General features: G+C 32.3%; 1 protein-coding gene across 3 annotated transcripts in view; it reads left to right on the top strand.

Annotated features, from left to right (window-relative positions):
- LOC140748918 (protein unc-13 homolog B-like) overlaps positions 1-21,319 on the top strand; it is a 338,912-nt gene that overhangs the window by 161,003 nt on the left and 156,590 nt on the right. The gene's annotated exons all lie outside the window — the stretch shown is intronic.

The following is a 21,319-nucleotide window of genomic DNA, read 5'->3' as shown; positions in this document are numbered from 1 at the left end:
ATAACCAGTCGTCACGCTTTTGTTAGTAACTTCTATATATACCATATTTGTGGAATCCTTAGATGCAAAATCTTGTTACCTTTGTTAAAGTATATCCAGCTTTGAGGTAATATCCTCTGTCAAAGTACAGTTTATAGCATACTCGTTAAGAGCATGTAATGTTATTATAACATAACGGACAAAATAGCGCGCTATAAAATAATTTTATAGTTTGTAACACACCTTTCCCATGTGGGGTTTAAAATAATATCGGTACACAATTAAAATGTACAATATGAATGTAAAAAAAAAAACATATGATTCAAAGAAATATAAGGTATTCAGCAATTTTGATAACTTGGGAACTTTATTTCAATGAGGCAAAATTGCTATATAAAATAATGTAACATTATTGTAATGCAAAACTACTAATCTTCTTCTTTCACCTGTTAACAGAACTGCCAGTTCAGTACCCTTAGTATGAGTTTTTACGTTTTTACAAATATGACTGCTTTTGTATTTGTTTACGTATTTTCACTAGCGCCCCTAGCCCTGTATCAAAACTGATTAGAAATGTATGGGAAATACGTAAACAAATATAAAGACAGTCATTTTTGTAAAAGCGTAAAGACTCATACTAAGGGTACAGGACATACAAATTACCCATTGAATCGAAGTACGTACCCATGATTTTATCACAATAATGAATCCTATGTAAAACATATTAGATTTAGATCGGTGCTTCGTAATTCATAATTGATAGATTGCGTGTGTGATTTCTTTTCTATATTGATGGATTACTTATTGTAAGTGTTCTCCAAGTTCTTAATCCCAGTTTCTCCAATAGTTATTAAAACAATGAGGATGTGTTTATCAGTAATAATCTCTCGTCTAAAATACAAAAAATGAAACAATATAAAACAAATACAAAAGAGAAAAAGGCACTGAAAAGTTTTGTATATTTATTTAATAAGTTTGACAATATAGTTTTATAATATTATAAAATTCCTATAATATATTCGTTTAAAATGACGGTATTATTTTTAATTTTTTATAGCTTAATTTTAGTACAAAACTAATAAACCATAAAAATCCTTCTGTATTTAAATGCTGTTGAGAAGTTATTTTGAATTTAATAATGACTTGAAAAGAGAATGATACTTCAGCTATTACACAAAGGAAGTTAGAACACATGGTTGGATGGGTTTCATCCGGGTACAACACGACCTATTTAGAAATGCGCAATAAAATGCCACAGTACATTTTATTGTACATTTCGCTAAGCAATCGCCTGATTATTTACATCACACAAATAATATTACGTAAATTGTTAATTACTGGTATTTATTAGTAACTAGCTGTCCCGGCAAACGTTGTGTTGCCATATACATAAAAAAATGTTAAGGGTGAACAACCCTTATCACTTAGGGGTATGAAAAATACATAGCACCCGGTTCTCAGACCTACTGAATATGCATATAAAATTTGGTGAAAATGGATAAAGCCGTTTCGGAGGAGTACGGTAACTAACATTGTGACATGAGAATTATATATATAAGAATAAATATGAAGCTAAGTATTCGATCTAAATTAATAAACCCATTATAATAGTCTACATGAGCAATATCCAACATACTATGTAGATTTCTGAAAATCAGTTGAGTGAACGGATAGCATACGAAGCCAAAATATAATCGAAAGAGATTACTACCCTCAGTATTACTCAACAAAAAGAACGTTGACTCGACAAGAAATGTACTATGTATGAATGGTTCAGCTCCTGAATAAGAATACTAAAATGTAATAGAATAGCTAAAGTTAGCTCAAGGCGTAGCACGGTTGAATGAACTCCATCTGGTGTTACCGCGCAACCTAGTTAGGGGCGCGCAATAAAATGCACCGCGATCTCTTCGCAGTTTCAACTTTGGACTTTTTGATTAAACATTTGAAGCGTAGGTATTGTGTATTAAAATAATAATGTTTCATTCACGGATACAGTGTAAATTTATTTTGAGAGGTAGTTAAGAATAGCATTCGTTTAAAGCGTGTACTTATGTATATTTAGTCTATGTACACTCGGAGTCCATATACAGGGTGAATCTCCATAAAGTGCACATATTGAAACAGGTAAAATTAAACCGCATTTTGTCGACAAAAAAAATAATAAAATTTTTTTTTTTTTGGGTTTTACGACCTTTTGAAGTTTTTTTTTTTGGAATTGTGCACCTAAAGTAAATAAATCGCTATAACTTTTGAACTAAAAGAGTTATCATGTTCAAACAAAAATTACAATGAATGCCAATTATAGGCCGTACTGATCCATGAAAAAAAAAAACAAAAAAGTTTATCTTCCCAGAAAAAAATAGTCAGATTAGTGTGAAGAAAGCAATTTTTTTAGGTTAAATTTCAGTAATCTTGAATTTCCTCAAAATAATCTAGGCTTTTTATTTTATTTTTATTATTTAATGTAATTCTACGTCGTATTAGCTTTCAAACACTAAAAAAAACATGCCTCTAACTTAAGTATAAAGTTTCCTACGAGCGCTTAAACAAAGGCAGTTCTTAAGGGTGTTGGTAATAAATAACATTTTTAATACAAACTAGTGTTTTTTTTTTAATTATTAAAGATTTATTTTATTACTGTTTTATCACTTAAATATCGTCAAAAATAAGAAACTACCATGAATTTACCATTGAAACATATTTTTGATAGTTTGTTTATATTTTGGACATCTAATTATGGGTCGGACTATACCAGTTTTATTAGGGCGCACGTGCGTCGCGTCATGAGTATCTTTTTTGAAACGTTCCTAGCAAACTTTATACTTGAGTTAGAGGCGTGGTTTTTTTAGTGTTTGAAAGCTATTACGACGTAAAATTGCATTAAATAATAATAAAAAAATAAAATGCCTAGATTATTTTGAGGAAATTGATGATTTCTGAAAATTTTACCTAAAAAAAGTGCTTTTTTGCACTAATCTGACACTTTTTACCTGGGAAGATGATTTTTTTTTGTTTTCTTTTTTCATGGATCAGTTCGGCCTATCATTGGCAATCATTGTTATTTTTGTTTGAACCTGATAACCCTCTTAGTTTAAAAGTTATAGCGATTTATTTACTTCAGGTGTACAATTCCCAAAAAAAAAATTCAAAAGGTCGTAAAACCCAAAAAAAATATATTTTAATTTTTTTTGTCGACAAAATGCGGTTTAATTTTACCTGTTTCAATATGTGCACTTTATGGAGATTCACCCTGTATTATTGAGAAAGACAGCTCAGTTGAAACCGGGATTTAAATTTGATTTGCGTAGAAATGAAAGGGGTACTTAAATGTTTTTTTTTTCCGAAAGTGAGCTCATACGGTTAATGAGCTGTCACTTTCATAGACAAGGCTGTTGACGAAATCGAAAACATACACACGTCAATTATATTTACGAGTATATGCAGTAAAACAAAAATTATATTGTGAAATGTCGTTAGATTCTAGAAGCATATCAAGCGTTTTTAAATATTACAGAATATTGTTTCAACTGATCCGTATTAGAGAACACTACGTTATATCGTTCCATCTAACTATCCTGTTTTAGCGTAACCGACCAAATTGAATTCGTATGTACATAGCACAATAGCAGTGAAAAATCCGCCTCCCCCACTAAAGCACATTCATCGTAACATTGCACTTTTGCTATTTCAAAGCGAAGTAAGCGGAGAGAACAAATTGCTGGATGTCAGAGCTGACCGGTCAGACAAAGGTCACAATGTTATTGCTGCCATGACTTATTGTTTAACTCCGGCGTAATAAATAGTTGTGTTACTTGGAGATGTTGCGTCTATAATTATCGTGAATTATGAGAAGTAGGACAAAGTATCGAACGAATGAATGTGACTTTGAGCTCGAAAGTTATTGGTCTCGTTTGCTTATCTATAATCTTTTTTAAGCCTCATTTAGTTAAAAACTCCTATTATTAAAACCTTAAGCCAAGTTTGGTTAACATAGGCAGTATTTTATGATTAGTATATTTTTCCTTAAAATAAAAAAGCTAATTTGCATTTTTTAAATTGAGTTTTTTTATCGGTAACAGTTAGGGGTGGCGCTGGCGTGCCTACGACACATTATTTGAAGGCATTTAGTCATAACATAAAGATAAAAGTTTGCAATAGTTTTAAAACACGCTCGTTCTGCATAATACGTGACACTTTGAAAATACGAGTAAAATAAATAAATAAAATATACAATATATTTATTTATATTGTACAATTATTACTTATTTTCTTTTTAAGCCAAATGACATCTCGTCATACAAAATGGAAATAATAATTAGATACATTACATGTATAACATTATAGCGATGAGAAACAACGATTTTGAAATGATTTCAAACCGTTTAAATGAAAGTCAGTAGCGAAAAAAACAGTAAAAATATTTCTCAGATGTAAAGGAGATTTTCGCTGACATCTCACAGAAAGTGGATAAAAACAACAATATTAAAATAGTTTCAATCAATTTAAATGAAAGTCACCAGCGATAGGAAAATATCAGTAAAAAGTATTCCTCAGATCTAAAGTAGATTTTCCCGCGGCGGATTGAAACGTGAATAAGCGCATTTGAAAAGGTTGCCTCGAGGTGTCATAATCATAAGCCTTCAGAGGCAACTGCAATGATATTTCTAAGACTGCCTCAAGCGGATTAACGGAATCCTGCATAACCGGAACGATATTTCTTAGTTCTTGTTTACCCATGTAATCCTTAAAAGTTGTTATATTTTATTTTATAATAAAATAAACTAAAGTAGAGGCAGAAATACATGACAAATAGTGAATTAGCTACATTTATAATGTTGTATAATTGTAAAATAAGTAATATTCAAAATGAGATTTTATTCATATTAGGTATATTGATAATTATATTTAGCTTTCTGTTATAGATCAGTTAATCAAATATTTTAAAAATATATTTATGCAAACTATATACCTTTAAAATATTAAACAAAAGATAAAAAAAGCTTACAAAATATTTATAGTTATTGTATCGAAATTTTATAAAGCAAATCTTTTATTTATTTAGCATATAAACCAATGTATGAATATTTTATACTAAGCTAAGCTTAACCAACTATCCCGAATGAAGTCAAACGTGACGAGATTATCAACTCGGCACTCATTTCGTGTATATGAAATAGTTGAGCGAGAGAGCAGCATAGTTTTGAAGTAGGCATTAGAGGCGAATATGAGGATTCCATCCTTGAAGTTGCCGGTATATAGCAGTTGTGTAGCTTATGTAGTTTATTGTATGTAGCTTATATATTTTTGGCGCTAGCACTCTTTGTGGTTAGACTTTAGAGGTACCACGGCTGCCTATTTCTGCCTATTAACAGTGTTAAGTGCTGCTGTGTGTCCACTTATAAGGGTGTGGTAAGGGAGGCATCCCGTGGCTTATCTCAGGTAAGAATACTAATAATAGGAGATCAAATAAAGTTGAATGGGTGAAAGTGATAAAGCAGATAAGTTACTGATGTTTGCTTATTTTTTTTTAATTTTTATTAATTGTTTCTTTTTCATTGGATTGTCTAAGCCACGGGTTTTTAATTTATTACAGTTTTAAATATATAACGGTTTTAAATCCATTACGACCATCAAGTTCAAAGAGATACAAAATAATGTAGCCATAATAGGCAATTAAAAAATAATTTACTTTTTAGAACAAAGCTGACTTCGTTAAAACGAAATTCTTTGGCATAAAACAGCAAAATATTTCTTGTTATTATTAAGATCAAACGTCCAATTAATCTAGAGATTAAAAATAAATTGGTTTTCGAGAAGATACAAATTAAAGCGTCTTAAGTTTTTTTTTATTTTATACAACAGTCCACTTGATTGTAAATGGCCGATTAGGACATCTGTATCTTACCCTAGATAGGATTGTTGTCCTACCACAATTTTCTCACACAAGCGTCTCTACCTCATTTCCCAGAACTAAGTTGGAATGCCTCGTATAAGAAGTGAACTCTACATATCTGTATGTAGAAGACACAGTCGCGTTAAAGGTCTTGTTTATTTCTACAGACAGAGAACGTGTGAGACACGGTCCGTGGCAAACTAAGTGATATTTTTTCCATGAAATATTTTGAGTGACGCTGTCTATGTGAGCGGGTGTGTTACGGGAACATAAATACGTGAATTCATATGCTTTAGGAGTTATTTGTGTCTGTCAATCATCATCAACTTCACACACCTTTGAAATCAGGTATGCAGGTTTCTTCACGATCTTCGATCTTCGATCAAGAGATCGAGTTTCTTAACCATTAAGCTGTCACGGCTTATTGCCTGCCAATACGAGTCTCATACACCCTATGTTTGCAAATGTAAATGATCCCTAACAGTGCTGTTATACATAAATACATAAGTTAAAGCTATGATGAAAGGTCGAAGTTTAAAACTATTTGCGAGTGAGCCTGAGTGCATTCTGATGTAGACACATCTGTGTTAGAGTGTCTTAGATCTGAATCTTAAGCATTTGCAGAGTTTTCGAATACATTCTGGCAGAAATATCTCGGTGGAGCGAATGCAGTTGCAAACTTTGTTAGTAGATTAATATAAATTTGTTAGAATTGTTTTAGTTATGCACCACATTTAGAACCTAAAGTTTAAATGAAATTGTTATATTTATCACTATGATGAGCGACAATGTTAATAGAATGGTTTATATTTTCATTGTTTTATAGCAGCAGACGAGCATGCAGTCCACCTGATGGTAGGTGACTCCTCCCGCCCATGGACATCTGTAATCAACCCATGATAGGATTAGATATTCCTATCTGAGATTGGCCACAGATGCGCCGCTACCCCTGAGGACTAAGCTGGAATACCTCGGAAAAGTCTGTCTCCCTTACCACACCCTTCAAAACGGAACACAGCAGCGCCTAACACTGCTGTTATTAGGCAGAAATAGGCGTGGCGGTGGTGCCGCCGGAGTCGAAACACAAAGGGTTCTACCACCTTTATAAATTGTTTTCCTTATTTAATAAAAATTTTGTTTCATCTGTAATCAGTAATTTTAGAGAATTATAGGGCAATTTTTGGAACTTAAGCATGCAGGAATTCGTACTTGGCCAGCGTGGTGGACTATCACCTAGATCCTTACTGTTAGAGGAGACTCGTGCCCAGGAGTGGGGCATTATTGGGATGATGACGAAGCGTTTAATTTTTTGGTTATCTCCCATCCCATTACTGTGCACAATTGTGCACTGTGCACATTACTGTGCACAACTTTAAATGGCAAAAAATTAATAATAAATATAACAGCGTCTAGAAAACCCCAACAATGTAGGATAAGCGTGAAAATAATTGTGCAATTAAGTGATTGGCGCCTGTTATTCGAAACTATACCGCAGTTTAATTACAACCGGTTGACCGGCGGTTAAATTTAACGACGATCGTGTCATTAGATAGCAGTATTAAAGTTTATTTTCGTTACAGCCGTTTTCCGCCTATGAAATTGATCACTAAGCTAGGATAATGTGGTAAAGTGCTCTCCAAATCTTGAATGAGGAAAATAGGGAAAGTCCAAAAGCATTTCGCTATTAGTCTTTTTGATATCTTTTTTATGGGACAGAAGTGGGAAACACGCGTGCAGTCTACATAGTGATAAGTGGATAGTGTTGCTTGTGGATATCTATTTTGAAATCCAAATGGTGGATTGCTTTACTTGGAGTGGATCATAGAAACCCACTGTAGACAACTTTTTAAACTGAAGTCATGACCTTTGTTATGGATTTTTCTTTGCACCATAATCTAGTGATTGAAATTCGGACGAACGCCAGACACACACCTCTGATTTTTCAGAGAGATCTTATTAAAAATATGAATCACTTGCCTTTATGGTGAAAAAACACTACGAGCCTATACGCCTCAAAGGTCTTATAAAAATCTAAAAGAATTGTAAAGTCTGTCAATTCGCACTTGGGCAGGACGGTGGACTATGGACCTCTTCGAAAGGAGAACCGTGCCTAGCACTGAGCTAATAGGTTGACGACGTTTTCCTTGCGAGCACCAAATTCATTTACGTTTATAGAATGTGAGTAAGACATTCTGTAGAGCTGAGAAATACAGACGGAGAAGGTCTGATAAGACGGATTTGTTGAATAAACGACGCGAACTGACGTCAGATTGTTATTTCAGTGCAAGAATGCGCGCTCTGAAAGGATAAATAATTAGAATTATACAACTACTATGTTTTAGGGAATTTCAAATTACAGCCGACTTCAGGTAGTAAAGCAGAATTTTATTTGACTTTGTTCTTCTTAACTTATTTCTAGTTCAATTCAATGTTTTATTATTTTAAAAATATGACATATTTTACTTGTTATTATTATAAATACGATTTACAAAAATCTAATATTTCAGACCCATTATGGGGATATTTGCTTATGAGGAGAAAATCTTCAAAAGGTACCCTGAGCCGAGGGAATCTTATCCCCAGGTTGCCGTCCTCGGCGCTGCGTAGAGGGCTCCGGGAAAGGAACGCAAACGGAGTCCTATAAGCCCCGTCGGGCTCCGTCCAGATGCCACACATGCCACCGTCCTTCCGGGGGTCGCTAGCCGAGCAATTCGAGCTCCTACTCTTATCCCCGCTACCACGGAGGCCCCCTTTCAGTCGCCTCTTACGACAGGCAGGGGATACCATGGCCGTATTATGGTCCCGGAACTGATGAGAAATTAATATTAAGCATAAAAGTTTACATTAATTTACAAATAAAATTACTACTTATCCAAAAAACTCACAGAACATAGTATTTACATTGTAAGGCGTATCCAGAATTCCAGATTTTGGCTGGAATTTGGCGTCCAGCCAGTAACACGTAGATAAAGATTTCGTATCTCTATATTATTTAGGTCTGCATTAACTGCATCTGCGCTATGCAGGTGAATTTGTCTTTGTAAGCTACATTATTTTTGTTGAGGAAAATAATTTATGAAAAATGTGCACACTCCTGGCAGCTTTAAAGGGAAAATTCTAGTATTACGTTTGGAGATGAAAAATTACATTTACTATCAAAATATAAACCGTAGATGTGGCGTATAGTTGCGAATGTAGTTAATTATTATTATTAGATATTATTCAATAATGTAACAAATATATGTAAAACTGAACAATATCCTAGTGACCATTATCAAATAACTAAATAAATAGTAAATATACTTACTATAAGTAAGAAAATAAAATTTTACACAAAATCGATATTGCCTTCTGATAACGAAATGTAACGCTTTTTCTCCATAACGAAACACCTTGCGAAATGGAGGTACCTAAATATAATGCCGTTCAAAAAGAGTTCTGTAAAGAATCTACTTTGAATAAAATATTTTTGACTTTGACTTTGATATAATGTAAAAATGACATTGAAAAGCAAATGCGCGCCTCGGATTAGAATCCTGGGCTGTCAAGGACTAATTTCATATCTTTATTATTATATTATGAAACACAGATTAAATGTTAATTTGTATTCAGACTGTTACTGTGAGATTTAATATTTAGTTCCAACGTCTGCATTTAGGAGATAAATTAGTCTTCCTAAGACATTAAATTGTATACCTTTGTACTACAAAATAGATTGCTTGCATTATGCAGTACCTACTTAAGTGAATTAATAGAACTCTTACGTATGGTTTCCTAGAGAAATAATATATACTTTTAGTGCTGTGGCTTCCTTTGTATGTTTGTTAATACTTCTTTCCTTATAATAAATTAAGTGCCAAGTAAGAGGGGTTAAGTGGTTATTGTTGACATGATACCTAATAGGATTGGAATTATAATTATATTTAGTTACGACAGACTATCGACGACCACATTATCGAGAACTAAGGACAATTTAAAAAGTATTTTAAAATACTTTCTATACTTACAAATCCATAATATGATTCCGTGTATGCCATGTAGTGGGTGCCATAAACACAATACATACTGAGACGAATACACAAATAGACAGAGCATAACAGAAATCTAAATTCATAATTTAGATATCTGACTAGCCGAGGATCGAACGCAGGACCAGACCGTATGACTCCGCTCCATCGAGTCATCTGCTCAGGAAGGGCCTGTAAAAATATTTATACAATTTTATTCTATAACAACCCAAAAGCAGTGAGTTTTTCAGCAAAAAATGGTGTATTATTTTACATCCTAAAAATTTACTTTTCATTTGTATTTCTACTCCAAAAAGGTTGAAATAATTGTTGAATTTATAGCTACAAAGTTCCAGTTTTGGTTTCAAAGGCAAAAAGTATTTTTTAAAGCGTTATATAGGTATGCGAACTAAACTCAAATTCCATTGTGCCTTTGTTGATCACTTTCACACTTTTTGATGCCCTTATCCGGTATAACAAAGTTATGAAAATAGAGCGTATGGTAATACAAGGAATATTTGAGCTGGATGTTAACAAATGTAGAAAATTTTTTGCTAAGGTATCGTTGGGTAGCCGAAAGGCTGGCCCTATATTTTTGAAATAGTTTTAGTGTGTATGAAATTTTCGTAATTAGTCCTTTTTTTTAAATTTTATACTCTTTTATTCTATACCCTCCCTCTTACCATTATCTCGCCTTATATTATCCCGCTCAGGAAGTCTCCTAAAACTACTATTAATATATGTCAAAGGAGAAATATTTCTATTCACATAATAAAACCCAAATCCTGATTGACTGATAAACAATACCTTGGTGAAACTAATGCGTCTAGAAGTACTAGATTAATGATCTATAATATAATTCATTATTCTAAGAAATAATTTTAAGAAAAAAAAAGAAAATGACTCCTTACGGTACTAAATAAGAGATTAAACTCTTATCTCATAAGGAACAAATCCCTGGCATCTAATTCTACTCTTAGCTCGGAGATAAGGGCCTTTAGTAAAATACACTTCGGTTTGTTGAACTTGAATACAATTCCCAAATCTCGTGCAATGTCTTCAGAGTAAAATACAGCCCCATTTGTTATAAGCGAATGCTGGTTAAATTTCGCAAACTCTGAAGTTCCTCCTTATATTATCTTACGGGATGTTTAGACTAGCCATTTCCTACGTTGAATCGGTTAATTACATATTGGAGCATTGTTTATATTGAGATCTATTTAGTATTTATTTTCCAATATAAATACTCAGAGTGATAAATTTATTATCGTAAGTAAACCAAAAATTTTCTATGTTGTTGTTGAGAACCTAAGTGCACTAGATATAAAAGTCGTGTTTTGTTCATACAACTTAATGTAAAGAGAAACCATTATAATTTTAACAACGTTATCTATTCCTTGTTTACATTCCTCATAGGTTTGGTTTGGTTAAGTTTGATATATTTAAGGCTGGAAACGGAAAACCTGGTATAGCAGACAACAATGATGGCTCTAAATTAAAAAAGTTGTCTCAATAAAAGTGATTTCTGTTATATCTGATATAGCATAACGTATTTCTAGCATAACGTATCAATCGATACAAGTACGAAATAATCAAATTTCAGTCGAAAACTCGTTAATTCCAGATACGAACAGCTTAATTTCACGATTATAAGTAGAAAGTTTATGTGACCCGTATTTCAGTGCATTGCAATGCAGCGCTCGCTCCCCGACTATTATTTAAGTTCGTTATCTCGTGCTCATAAATGATATCATGAGAGTGGAATGGAAATCATTTGCAACTGGAAGGCGCCTTTCATACATATTGGGTCGATCGTAAAAATAAATTCGTGTTGCTCTACTTTCTTGGTGCTTCGTTAATGGTTTCATATGTGCTTTTTATAAAATATTTTCTCATCTGTTAAGTTTAATTTAGTTTAAAGTTTAAATGACACGGTCTTCAGTATTATTTGAAGATTTGTGTGGAATAGCAAAGATCTTAACTGACACGTGAGTTATGGATTCGATTCCTATTCGGGTTAAGGGGATATTTTTATCTATTTATTTAATTATTTTTCTTGTAGTTGCATTGGAATTCAATGAGTGTGGAAAGCAAAGTTCATACTCGTATTATGTATATTATATATTATACCTACTTAACTTCAGGAGGACTTCAGATTGGCTTATTATTTTATGTTAAACTGTATGCCAGTAAGAAATTAAAGTAATGACTTTTAATAAGGGATTGTTAAAAATTACATTGTTAAACTATCTTCTATATTAAATTTGATAAGAAAAATTTGAAAAGACATTTAAATATAACATTATTCTTATAATGCCTAATCTGTTTACACACGAGTCTCATTAGTCAAGACTGTCATGTTTCGCTGCACACAGATTACAGCAACATGTTATTCTGACAGGCGTTCAGCATTTTCTCCGAACAGTAAGGCAGACAGACGCCTTAATACTGAATATTACTCAACAGGAACCAGGACAACGAAATTGTTTGCCTGGAATTGCGGTCAAGCTGTTCTCGCACAAAAAAGCTACGTAACAGTTTTTTAAAATTCGTAACAGTTTTTTAAAGTTCGTAACAGTTTTTTAAAGTTCTCGCATTGTTAACACCGCTTTGTGGGAGAAGTAAATTACTGTGATTGCGTGCTGACTTTTTTGACGTTTTTGTAATGCGGAATGTTGGTATGAGTTCATTAGGACATTCTTTTGAGTCTAAGAATTTAGTCGTGAAGTAACAAGTAGTAAAGGAACATGTAGTACATTTAATGGCAGTCTAAACTGCGAAGGGTACTTATAACCAGGTCAAAATAGGATTGTAGTTCTATCTAAGATAGTTAAATAATGCGTACTACCTATGAGGGCTAAGCTGGAATGCCTTTAGTGTTACGTGGTATGGTTGGTTCCCTTTATGAGAACAATAAGTCAGTCTACATTTTACTGATAAAATTTAATAGTTTCTTTTTCAACATATTTATTTATTTTCACGAATAGTATTTATTAATAGATATTCAAAATATTGTTTTTTAAATAAATATTTCTTAAAAATGGAAAGGTAACATAATAAACTAACTTGAAATTTTGAAATAACGTGAAAGTACAAAAGACAAAATAGGAATTTCAACGGTAGTAGGAAATAATTCTAGAAATCTGATAGACTTCATTGCAATGTCATACAGTTCCTAAGAACAAAATAAAAAGCTGCTTCGTTCCTTCTGCACAATATAACGAAATTGGTCCCAAGTCGCTGGAAATGGACAAAATGTGGACAAATTGTAGAGGAGGCCATAATATAAAACAATTTTCTATGAACGGCCCTCGTCCGACCGGGAACGATGATACAAAATCACTATTCGATTCTTCGGGATGGAAGTAATGGCTGTTAAATACAGTTCTATGTTATTTGATACGTATATTTAACGAGCAATTTTTTTTATAAATAAACTAGCTGACCCGGCAAACTTTGTGTTGCCATATAAATAAAAAAAAATTAAGCGTGAACAACCCTTATCACTTAGGGGCATGAATAATAGACAGTAGCCGATTCTCAGGCCTACTGAGTATGCATATAAAATTTGGTGAAAATCGGTAAAGCCGTTTCGGAGGAGTACCGTAACGAGGTGACACGAATTTTATATATAAGATTTTCTTATGATTGAACTGATTTTGATGATTTTTTGTAATATTTGGTAGTCTAGGTATAAATATATGAGGACTTCTTCTTTCGAAATAAAAAGTCCTAGACTATAAGGTAGAGTAACATTTTAACTCAAATTGTCTCCGGCATCGAGTCTACTCGACTGTGGAGAGTAATGTTTTTGGAGCATGTGTATGTATATTTCTTTCTTCATCATGTCCTTCAGCCAAAACGGTTTGACAGATTGTAACATATGCGGTGTCGTTGGATTTGTCTTTTTTTATAATATACTCGCAGGAGTAGCAGACGAGCATGCAGCCCACCTGATGGTAAGTGGCTCCTGCCGCTCATGGACATCTGTAATCATCCCCAGATAGGATTAGAATTTCCTACCTGCGGTCGGCCACAGATGTGCCGCTACCCCTGAGGACTAAGCTGAAGGCCTCGGAAAAGTATGTCTCCCCTACAATACCCTTCAAAACGGAACACAGCAGTGCCTACACTGCTGTTATTAGGCAGAAATAGGTGTGGCGGTGTGTTCTACCACCTTCAAAAATCTTAATTTAAAAGTCTAAATTGTGGGAGTGACATACGCTTTATTTTTTAGCAGTCTGGTTTTTTTGTTTTTATAATAGATGCTGGTATGCTCATGAATTATTAAAGGCTCCGCTAGTTATTTGTTTTAGTTTCATAGGATTTTGCTAAAAATTCTTGTATAAGGATTTTCGAAGGTAATAAATCAATTTATATGTCAACTAAGCGAAAATTCTTGGAAGAAAAGGAGCTAGTCACGATCTTAGCTCGAACGTCCGTTACCTTTAAACATTGTCATGTTATAATGATTTTATTAAAACTTAATTTTTTACTTACTTGTCTTACTAGTACGAGTATATATCTAGTATTTCTTGATGGTGTATAGATATACGGTCATTAAGTCATGTCATGTATATAGATACCTGTTCCCTCCGTGGACCCACAAAACAGGACCCTTGTTACTCTAGGCCCTTTCACCTTGCGTTTCGTTAGGGTTGCCACATGTTCCTGATGGAAAATAGTATTTCTTACTAAATTATACAAAACCTATAGCACTTTAAGATATTTTTTTTTTCTGATGACCATTCATCTTTTGACTAAGACTACTTAAAATTTTATCATGAACCTTTTTTTAATATACAATTGATCTATTTTTAAATATTGAAAACCAGTGCTCAGGTGATTGCAAGGAAGATTCACGACATCTGATTTACTGATAAAAATATAGTACATTTTATACTATACTAAAAAGTAGAATTATATTTCTATAATACAATACAAGTGTAACAAGCGACACACTTGTTTTAACACGCTTCTAAAACAAAGTAGGTATCTACACATAATTATACTATAAGTACGGGTGAAAACCCTATCTGTAATACAGACAAGTTACATATTATTATTCGACGCATGTGTGGGTCCGCACAAAGCTTTTATCCGTATAAGATACGTACGGTTCGCAAACAAAGGAACTGTCAAATGCAATAATTCAAGCACGCATCCCGCTCGTTGTTTATATTCGATTACCTTCTTTTTGCTGAAATAGTTTGCAAAACCATTTCAATAAAGTAGTTTTTTTCTATAATAGATACATAGTAGCACGGTTTGAAATATAGTACTACAATACATATACATGTACGGTTGGCAACTCTATCAGCAATATAGCTAAGTTAGGTATATTATTGTTCCGTATAAGATAGGTACGGCCCGCAGAAACAAAGGAACTGTCAAATGCAATAATTCAGGCACGCATCCCGCTTGTTGTTTATATTCGATTACCTTCCGTTTGCAGAAAGAGTTTGCAGAACCGTTCCAATACTTGTCATCGTATTTACCATATTGTATGGAAGATAAAATTTGATATTGAAGTTGCAATTTTTAATGTTTATCTAAAGCTGATATTATATGCTGTCATATGGGACAAGGATTTAACCTTCTACGGCAAAATATGTCCTATAGTTACTTAAGATATTTATATACGGGAAAGATGTTATACAGTACATGTTTGATATACAGGGAGGTTATTATTGTTAAATTAAAGCTATAATGTATATAATTATACATTATATAACGATATCTAACATAGTTGCGGTTATAATGTGTGAACAAACAATATGATAGTTGGACTATCACGAAGGATTTTACAACCTTTATAATTAAGTTATAATTCATTTAGGGTGGGTTGCATCGAAAGGCCGGTTAAAGTTTGCGTTAAAATTAAATATATCAGTAACTTTGACGGTAGCGATGGAATGTAAAAAATATGTTTTGCACAATTGATTTGTCATTAACGGCATTTGTGTCGGTGTCACCGCAATTTTCAGTCGACATAGACAGATAGAAGAGTTGACAATTACAGTAACTTTAACCGATCGAATTCGAGCGGTTAAAGTTAAGTATTAGTTATGACGTAATTTCAACCTCAACTAAAATGGTGCAACTAATTATTTTTTAACCATGGATTTGACGGTTGGTTAGGCTTCTGTAAATGTTAAAGTTATGTACACGATGCACCCTTAAATAATACTCGCGAACGAAACGCTGATGTAGAACTAATTAGTTACGATTAAAATAGAAAATTGAGATTTTTTATTAAAAATAAACACATATCTACTCCAATGCTTTTATCGGTCAACTTACATTTTTATATCAATATTTATTCATGTGGAATATTTCCAATAACATTATATTAATTAAATAGCCTACTTAGTTACTAGTGATGTTATTAATATTTGCATTTGTATTCGCAAAAAATCTAAATATTTGGTGTACTTGTTTAGCAAAGTTAAAGACAAGTACGCGGATGACCGAGCTTTGCTAGGTGTTATAATAAAATAATTATAGTTCAAAAAACTAAAAAACACGCTTTTATGATAAAATCAACTAAAAAGTAGAAAATAATTTTCTACTTTTTAGTTGATTTTATCATAAAAGATAAAAAGATAAAATCAACTAAAAAGTAGAAAATAATTTTCTACTTTTTAGTTGATTTTATCATAAAAGCGTGTTTTTTAGTTTTTTGAACTATAATTATTTATTAATTTTTAGTATTTCTCGTTATAGCGACCACCATTATTCATCGTTTGTAAAAAAATCAAGTGTCTATCTAGTACGATTTAAGAGATAAAGCCCAACGACAGACGAACAGACCGCAGAGGGTTTCGTTTTAACCTTTGAGTACGGAATCCTAAAAATCATTCTACAAGAGCGCATTATAGATATGTTTCAGAACATTTGAGTTACAGGGAAATAACATTATTATTTTCTAAACTAAAAATCACGATATAAAAGTTACGCCTATTGAAACTAAATAGCAATAATTATTATTTGCAATCTAAAGTTGCGATGAACTTTGCTGAAGGTGTTTGAAAAATCTCGCCTCGAAAATCGTTAATCCAGAGGATGTTGATAAGGACAATGGTACAAAACTATTAATGTTTAAAATATTGAATTGTCATCGGTCCTTAATAAGTATGCCAAATTTCGAGTTAATCCGACGTTTTGAAGGGGGTTAAAATCATGTTCAAAGATTCCGTTACATACTAACATACCAACATACCAACATACATACGTCTGAAGCTCATAAAAGCGTGTTAAAAAGAAAAATACGACATTTTCTGAAAACAAAACTTAGCTACATCGATTTATCGCCCCCGAATCCCCCCAAATACAAAATTTTAAGAAAATCGGTAGTGCCGTTTCAGAGATCTTTGATATAAATATATATACAAGAATTGCTCTTTTAAAGTTATTAGATAGATTATAGATCATGCAAGTGTTAACATTTATATTTTCTTATTTATATATATTTGAATAAAAATGAATATGGCATTGTTGTACATCATATGTAACTAAATCAGAAGTACTTTCAGTTTTAATTTCGTTAATGTATTTAAAATACTTATTCACAGTAAACACGACAAAAAATAATGTACATAATTATGTTCATTAAAATTATTGGGTAAATTGAAACTATAGAACATAAAATATTTTTTAAATAGCTACTATAGAACATAAAATATTTTTTCTCCACTGACCTCAATTTTCCTAAGGTCACATACTATAATATGACATTGCAAACCCGATATTATGTTCAATCACACTAATTAATAGATTAGAGCAGCTTTACCGCAGCTTACTGTATAATGACAGTAATGAAGCCGGCTTAGTCTACAGTTATTAGACCATTATTAGTAATAAGATAATATTTCCTATACATATTATAAATAGGTATATTAAGCTTCATTATGTCTTCTAAAACTGGGTCAATTTGATACTATAACCAGACAGGACCCTTAGTATGAGATTTTACGTTTTTACAAAAATGACTAGTAATTGTTTTGTATTTGTTTGCGTATTTGCCCATACATTTCCAATCAGCGCTCTTAGCGGACTGTATTAGAACTCATTGGAAATATATGGGAAATATGTAAACAAATAAAAAAACAGTCATTCTCGTAAACACTCATACTAAGGGTACTGTTCTAAAGTTTGAGAGAGACAGCATCTGTGGCAATATAAAATGAATGAACAAAACTTTTACTTTTATGGTCAATGAATTTGATTGTCGAACCCACTTTTAACGAGTTAGTTTTATTAGTAGCAAGTTGGGTCATTACTTTGGGAAAACTATAACTTTTGTGTGAAAAATAGGAGTTTATTTACTGGACATTCTAATACCTTTAAACGAGCAATTCTTGTATATATATATATATCAACGAACTCGGAAACGGCTCCAACGATTTTCTTGAAATTTTTTATCTAGGGGGTTTCGGGGGCGATAAATCAATCTAGCTAGGTTTTATTTTCAGGAAATGTCGTTTCAACCGTGTTTTCATGGAATAAAATCCTCCTACAATATCATTAGAGTACGAAGCTAAATTTCGCCATTATTTACGAAGTTAGAATAGCCCGGTGGAGAAATCGGATGCCTTAAAACGCAGGAAACCTGGGTTCAAATCTCGGTCAGATTGTTTTTTTCTTTTTTTTCTCTTTTTTTCGTGTTTCTTATTTTTGTGAGAAAAACTGTTCTTGGGAAACAAAAATGAAACATTTTTTTTTTATTGACTTAGCTTAAAAAAGGTAGTCATTCAATTACATTACAACATTATTTGGCTCTTCCTGCCATCTATTGGCGAGTAATAAGTACTATTTTTTTCTATTATGAAGTAACTGTCATGTAGTTGTCATGCAACACTATCAAAGAGTATAGTAACCTAGGTAAGAAAAGAGAGGCATCTTACGTGATAAAATTGACACGCTTGCGCACAACCGCCGCCAAGTGAAAAGTGTGAATTGTTGCTAAAGGTACATACGTATAAATAGTACGTATCTATATGATTCATATAAAATGCATAGTACCTATAATATCTCATATTTCATAAAGATGATTTTTGATGTGAAACATCTATAGCCGCACGTAAAAAAGATTTCTGGCGTGGCGACGATTACCTTTAACTACATAGACAAATGTTCTATAAGGGACAGAGCTATTAGAACAATGTGATAAAAAAAGACAACTAGTGTTTGACCTTGCGTTTCAAGTGTACGCAAACGTAAATATTGACCATGGAATATAGTGACCAATGATTACTTCAGTCAAAACGGGACATCGATTTTTTTATGTCAAATACTTTTTACTTGAAAAAATATAGTTAGAAATAATAAAAAACACGCTTTTATGATAAAATTAACTAAAAAGTAGAAAATAATTTTCAATCTAGGAATCATTTAAGGAAAAGTAAATAGTATAATTGTGCAAAAAATGTGGGGCGCTTTATGAAAACTGATAAATGGAGCACCCCATGTTTTTTTCACAATTATAATATTTACTGTTACTTAATTGACAATGGCAACGGTTCATTTCGGAGACAACGGCACGAAGCATCGAAAAAAGGGACTGTCCCGTTAAAAACGGGACGTATGGACGTATATTTCTCATTGATACTCATGCTTGTCAAAGACAATGAAATAATGGAACAGAAGGTAAAAAATGACCAGAACTGTCGATAATAGTTTTAGTACATCGTTTACGTAGAAATGTTATAGTACAGTTTAACTAAATAAATTATTATTATATAAATATATAATTTGATGAAAGAATGTATCTATACAGATGTATCGACTGGTTTAAAATATACGATTTAAAAATTGTTTATATTTATTATCGTATATTAGTAAAGATTACTCACTCCTAACAAGAACATGTACCCAGTTTTGAGAATTGAAATAGTTGCGTAAAAAAGTTTTGCCACGTCTCCGTGCTAAAATGTCCCTAAAATATTTGAAATAATTATTTATCTATTATGTAAATTACGCAGTATTAGTTATTTATTTGTAAATTTTCTCTAAAAATGTTTTTATTTGTCAAGAATTCAAAAAAAACTTACTAATAAGCCGTTTGTGGCTTCATTCAATTTCAAGGCGGCGAAGTATCTTTACTAATTTATGTTTATTATTTTCAGTTTTATTTTACACACGACCATTAATTGCAAAGTTGTGTACATTTTATAAATGTACTAGCTGACCCAGCAAACATTGTGTTGCCATATAAATAAAAAAAATGTTAAGGTTGAACAACCCTTATCACTTAAGAGATATGAAAAATAGATATATAGTAGCCAATTCTCAGACTTACTGAATATGCATATAAATTTTGATGAAAATCAGTAAGAGCGTTTCGCAGGAGTACAGTAACTAACATCGTGACATGCGAATTTTATATAATCTTACCGTGGTCTTTTTGAGGATTAATTTCTGGCTATACAAAGATTGTTTATTAAATTATGTTTAGGTTAATTTATTCAATTAAAGAAATTTTAAAATACCGTATACTATCCTATATAAATTTTATGGTAATATTTTTTATTATTTACCACAGATATCGAAGAAAATTTAGAGATTAGGATACAGAATTTCCCATATATCGATTTTATTTTATTAAAATAAACTATAAAAAGTTATATTTTGACTAAAACACACTAATATAAAAATTAAGCAGTGGGATCTTAAACTATAACATACACGTATGAACATCGTGAGCTTCAATAAAATGTCACTTCTGTTCTGTTGATCTATGGTCATAGATCAATGAAAATTTTTTCATTGATCTATGACAGTTCAATTCAATCAATGAAAGTTTTTGTCAATGAAAGTGATAAAGACGCAAAATGCATGGTCATGCATTTTGCGTCTTTATCACTTTCATTGACAAAAACATACTTTGTCTCTTTCTGGTTACTCATGTAATCATGGCGGATCGAACACGAAAAATAAACAAAATTTAATAATTTCTCTTCATTTACGTGTGATAGGTGATTCCATGAATCTTGTTTCTTTTTCGAGCATAATTTTTGCATTTATGCATTGCACAAGAAGGCATTTTGAGGCTTAAAATTCAAAATAATGACGTTTAACGTGTTCAGTGACATTCGTGTGTATTACTACGCCGCGCGAGAGCGACTGGAGTCGTTTTAACTCGTTTTACACCACTTGACGTATTTTGTATGTTTTAAGTATTGCCCGCTTATTTTTCTGATAATAAAATGTCTGACCGTGATAATTTAGAGAGTGAAAGTGATCAGCCTTCTGCAAAGAAAGCAAAATCACACTATGACACACCATCTAGTCATCAGTAAGTTAATTATTTTTTTATAATTAAAGTATGCATTTATCTGTGCATTAAGCACGCGTATATTTGGTGTGTTTTGAGCGCCAGCAAATGTAAAATCTACTATCTTGGTAGATTAAAATTCACATAAAAATCATTGCATAC

Source organism: Epargyreus clarus, unplaced genomic scaffold (genome assembly GCF_041222505.1).
Source record: "Epargyreus clarus isolate Ecla_fem2 unplaced genomic scaffold, WU_Ecla_fem_2.2 ptg000017l, whole genome shotgun sequence".
NCBI lineage: Eukaryota > Metazoa > Arthropoda > Insecta > Lepidoptera > Hesperiidae > Epargyreus > Epargyreus clarus.
The sequence above is the reverse complement of the archived record's forward strand: the minus strand, read 5'-3'. Positions and strand labels throughout refer to the sequence as shown.